The sequence below is a fragment of the Schistocerca gregaria genome, chromosome X (assembly GCF_023897955.1).
Source record: "Schistocerca gregaria isolate iqSchGreg1 chromosome X, iqSchGreg1.2, whole genome shotgun sequence".
NCBI lineage: Eukaryota > Metazoa > Arthropoda > Insecta > Orthoptera > Acrididae > Schistocerca > Schistocerca gregaria.
This window is the reverse complement of record NC_064931.1, coordinates 679748501-679754500: the sequence shown is the minus strand read 5'-3', so window position 1 is coordinate 679754500 and position 6000 is coordinate 679748501.

The following is a 6000-nucleotide window of genomic DNA, read 5'->3' as shown; positions in this document are numbered from 1 at the left end:
ACTTCATTCCATAGATCGCCCCTCTTATTTCAACATTTGCTCCAGCCAAAAAAAATCCTATCCAGGCATGCTTTCTGTATTCTGTTCTCATTTTCTTTCAAAAATAGTTTTCCTCCACTTTACACTACTTCTTTTGGCCAAACCATTTTCTTATAGCTTCTCAATGCTTTTCTTCCAATTCATCATAGTTAGTTTCTTATATAGTCTACCCCCTCTTAAGCTAACTTAAACCTACTGAGCTCAAAACTAAGGGACGAGGCAATGCAGCAGCACAAAACAATTAATACAAACAGCAATAACAAAAAAAATAGAAATTGGCAAAGCAAGCAGCAGTAAATGTAATAACTTATATCTAAACATGACAAACCCACAAGCAGAAAAAATAGTATACTAAAGACAACAATGCAGATAAGGGAAAGTTATAATCACATCTTAATGTCTATGTAATTAAAGTGGTACACCACAAAAACTAATACTACAACAAATTACCAAGTACTTGAAAAGAAAATTATATATACAGTTACTGTTATTAGTCGCTTCTTATTGCTCTTTCCGTTCCAAGAGCTCCTTTTTCGAAGAATGTGGATCATAAAAAAATTATTTAATAGATCTGTTGACAGAAAGTGTTCACATTAGCAAATGCATTTAATTTTATTTTATAAAACCAATACTACAACACAGCGGGAAACCAGATATCAAATGAAATAAGCAACTATAAACAAAGCATAAAAATATCATTCAATAGTCATGTGACATTTCATAAGTTAGTAGAATTCTCTCAACTCTCGTAGAAAGACGTTTGTTATAATCAGGTGTCAGATGTAAGTATCTTTCTTAGTAATGAGCGTGTCGTATTTGCGGTGCTTTCTACAAAGGAATGTCAACAGCGAGGATAATAGCCTCCTTTTTTTTCACCTGTGCCTCTGAAAGGCACACACTAATGGCTTTCTTTTGTCAGGTGGTTGTCGCGCAGCTGGGTGCCCATGACGCATTACATGCAGGTGGTCGCTTAACTGTCTTATCAAAATATTTACGACACCAGTTTCCACTACAGTGACAGTCTCATATAAAAATATTTCACAGGTCAAGAATTTGCGTTACAAATCTGTAGAAACAAAATCCTATTGATATAACAGTGTCCAAAAAAGTTCCTCCAGCATTGTAATACATTCACGCATTTACATACATTTCATAACTTTCTAAGTACGATTCTTGGTTTCCAACCACCTCTTTCATAAACCAGAGTCCCTAACCACTACTCATTATTCCTTACATTATTCGTCGACACTTCTTCAATATTCCATCACAAAGATACGTAGCATAATCAAATAACTCATATAGCATCAGCTTATTGATCATAAACATACCGCAACAGGGTAATACACATCGTCATCATAACATCATAAAACCTCAGCCAAATCTCACAATTGTCGTAGCTTCCTCCAATAATTTAAAAACCTAAAAAAAATTCTCTGCTCATGTCAAAAGTGTCATCTACCTCAAACGTACTTTAAAATCATGATCCCATACCAAATACATCATTCAAACCTCTCATAGTATTACAATGGTTCCGAAAAAATATGAACAGTTCACAAAGTACAGACGAAATAGAATTTCATAATTGTGAAGTTATCCACCTGCGTAATTGCTTAAATATGTGTCACTGACGTAGTAAAAATATGTTTGTTTCTCTGTCAAATAATCAGATAGCTGTGTAATTCTGTGATAGAGAAATATGGTACCGATGTGCAAAGTTGTATAAGCAAATACCACATTAGCTAGTGCTCCTTGTGCTTGCCAAACACATGGTACACAAAGTAAGCGTGTACCCCCCTGAGGATTACTGTAATTATATCCTCAGGTGTTGCAGATTACAGCAATGGAATGAAATGTATCACGGAAAACCTTTGTATCATTGTACTTCAAATATCTTTAAAAATAAATGTTTTAAGTACAACATTAATCACTCAAATACGTGTACTGTAGCGCTAAACTGTGCGTCTTGTTGTAAGATAATCTCTGTGGAAGTGTCGTAGTTATCGTCCTCCGAATGCTAAGTTCTGCAGAGATCAATGTACTTACCTCATGACAAACAAAAGTGAAATGCTTTGCGTATAGATATCTTTGTTATTACGCTTACTGCCGTGATGAAGTAAGTACTGTACTATAAGGTATTGTTGTGCAATGGAAAAGGCTGACTCATTGTAGCTATACCACAAAAGTTACTACTAAAACATGTTTTACTGTCCAGAATAATACAGAAAAACTATGCAGATATAAAACAGATACTGTGCAAGAGCAACAATTTAAATTGTCGTTCATTAGCAGTGTCGTGGTATAATCGTGTAGCTGTCACATATACTAACCACTGTGTCATCTAGTATCTCACAGAAAGTACTTCAAATCCAGAATGTATCTTCAAGTAAACCAAAATGTTGCATTAAAATCTCATTAGCAGTACCAGTATATGTCCTAAGTATGTAAGCCTGATAGTCGTTACGTAATCGTGCAACTAACAAGCAAGAATGTACAAATACAACACTGTGTCATCTGTTCACTATAACAATGCATTCGTAATTTCTGTTTAAATAAGTTCCCTTGGTTCTCGACTGGATATTTAACTTCAAACATTGTTGCATGTTAAGAATTTCTTAAGGCTGACAAAACATACTAGTAATGTAAAGTGAAATGTTTTATGGCAAAGACAAAGTTAAAAAGCAGATTATATTTCAATAAACGGTTTTACATGTGAAATGTGGTGTAAACCTTTACTATTCCTAGTACACAGAGTTTCAACTTCAACGCAATTATCATGTGGTATACGTCAGCAAAGAATACTGGAATTTTTCTCAAGGTTAGCGTGTAACTTATTTTTCTGTAAGCCAGCCGGCGCACGCGGCTGCCTGCGGTGCGAGTCATTGTCTGTTTCTTTGTTGGCGCGCGCCGTTATTGGGATTAGGAGACCTAACGTCTACAAATTCACCTTGACGAGAAGGCCCTGCCCTGTTTAAATCCCGGAGAATGTCTCCCTGAATCGTAACTGCGCGCTGGACCATTGCATCTAAAGTTATTCTGTCTCCCTTGATAATAATTATTTTTGTTCCCATATTGTCTGTTTCTCTGATTGTCTCTGTGATAGTCATTACTACGGAAATGCGATCTTTCTCTGTAACTATTATTACTCCGCCAGTGGTTGTCATATGGGTGGTGTCTGTTTTGGTCACGATTTGCGTTGTAAGAATAGACTTGTCGTGTCCAGTTATTGTTTCTGTCGTCACGGAATTGTGACGGATGTGAACTGTAGTGATAGTTTTCCTGTTTTCGCATTCCGCGACTGTCTGTGTCAATTTCTAATTCTTGTAAGAGTCCCTGAAAAACTTCAATGTCGTCTTTGCAACGCCCTGCCAAAATAATATACCTTAAATGTTCAGGCAATTTAATTATGCAAATGCGGATGAGTTCCGAAGGGCTATATGGGTTTGAAATATATCGGTTCTTATGCAACATGTCTTCAAAATATTTGACAAGACTGGAAAATTCAGATTGTTCAAAGTGTTTCATCATTATGATGCCATGTTTTACTCGGTCTTGTGTAGCTTGAGACCAATATGCTGAGAGGAAGGCATGATAAAATTCTCCTTCACTGTGACAATCGTGAATGACCGATCGCATTCTTGCAGCTGGTTCATTCTCCAAGTAGCCACAAATAAATTCTAATCTGTGCTCTAATGACCAGTTGGGAGGAAAACAATGAGAGAATTGATGGAGCCACGCTTGTGGATGAATGTCGTTGCCAGAATTCTTAAATGTTTTGAATTTACGTGCAGTAATGAACAGCTTATACTCAAAATCATCGTGTCGGCGAATAGCATATCGGTCATTGTTACGTCGTGTCGGCGGTTCCATCTCAAAATTCGGTCCACCTTGCCAATTTCTTTCATGATTTCCGAAATGCCCTGTGTTATTATTTTGTGGCTTTTCCGTATTTCTAAGTTCCTCTTCCTGTGTTAGAGCGCTAGTCTCCTCTGAAATATGTAATTTTTGTATTACCTGCGTCAACTGATCTTGTACTTCCCGGATTTCTCTTTTGTATTGTGTATTAATTTGATTCTGATTTTGTTTGAATTTCTTAATTTGTTCATACTCTTCTGTGTCAGTGATGGCTACAGGTCTTGTGTCATTCAGATCATCATCTACCTTTGCAGATAAATTAGTGAACTGATCCGAAAGTTCGGCTACTTTCTCCGCTAGTAAACACATTTCCTCAGTGTGTTTTTCTGAACCAGTTTGAGAGTGTCCATTGGTGTTGAAATCGAATCTACTGTGTCCTTAAAGTTTTCCTGAGTTTTTGCAAGTTGCATAACCGAATCGGTGGATGCAACTGAGTCCATTTTAGCTTGCAAGGTGTCGTGATTTTCACGAACAATAGTCTGCAATTCTTTTATGGCTGCTTCGTGATTCTGTAATGCGTTTTCATGCAGCGAAAAAATAGTTTGAAAATGCTCACGATTTGTGTTTTTACGTCATTACAGATTTTTTGACATTTCGATTCAATGTTATGTAACTCAGTAGTTAAATTTTCACGTGTTTGTTCAAGTGTAGTGTCTAACTTCCGAAGCTTTTGTTCCATTGCGTCTAACGTTTGAAGATTATGTTCCATTGTGTCCAACTGTTGCTGTGTTTGTCTCTGATTTTGTTCCATTGTGTCTAACTTTCGAAGCTTTTGCTGTGTTTGTCTCTGATTTTGTTCCATTGTGTCTAACTTTTGAAGCTTTTGTCCCCTTTGTTGCATTAATTGTAATAACATTGCACTGGTGTCTGAAACATATTCCTTAGTGCTATTCGGCAATGCATTTGAACCAGCAATATTCGCAGTTTGAAAAACAGAAAATGTGTCTTGACTTATTTGAGAAAACGGGGAGGACGCAAAACCTGAATCTACAGTATTTGCAAGAATGTGTCCTGTCATTTCGGAATCCTGAGGCGAGCTGTTGCCGACCGATCGATCGATAATGCTTCCCTGATCACTAATTGTTTCACTGTCTACACCGTTTTTTGCAGCCCGCTTCGTTTCCCTATGTACAATTACCAAATTACTACTTTGAACATTAGTTAATTCATTACATGGTGGCGCTAACACACTGATTTCGTCTTCACTGTCATTTCTCAGTTTACTTTGGAGCCTAGTATTACGTTTTTCACACCCCATTATAGTCACAATATTTCACACGACAACACAGAAAAGCACAATTTGAAGAGCAAAATAAGAAAACACATTAACATAGCACTGAAAATAATAACTAGTGAATTGCAAGCGCAGCTGCGAAATACTTGGTGCAAATTTACATGCGTGCCACACCTGTTTTGCTGTACAACAATGAAAGACTGCAACTACAAAGGAGATTCTCTCTACAATTACGCGCTAGCAATAAACAAAATCTACACTAATTACACAAACTACAAGAAAAAATCAGAAGATTCCAGTGAGGTATCCTCGGCTAAGGGTCGACATATGAAACGTCCCCTTTGAAAAATTATACACGACTGTGCTTAAACTGACACACAATATTTATAGCGCAACGCAGTCTGACTTTTAAAAATCCCTACGAAAGAATGGCCCTGACTAACATTAACGTATACGTTTCACAAATCACTTACCTCACAAAAATCTTCGTTACTCAAGCTACTGCAATACAGCCAGCGCCACTACTGCCAGCTAAATAAAAGATTCAAACTACTGAAGGCACTAACTACTGACAGGCATAGTTAGCAAATGAAAGATTTTGGTAGAGAACAAACAATGTATTTACCTTAATAGTCATAAGATATATAGCAGTTCATGACATCCAGTCTTACAAATTACAAAACTCCGCCATCTCTCTCCCCACGTCCACCATTGCTGGCGGCTCACCTCCAACTGCACAACGCTACGCGCTGTTAACATCCAGCTGCCGCTGCCCAACACTACAATGGCGAGTATTACAACAATGCCAACCAGCC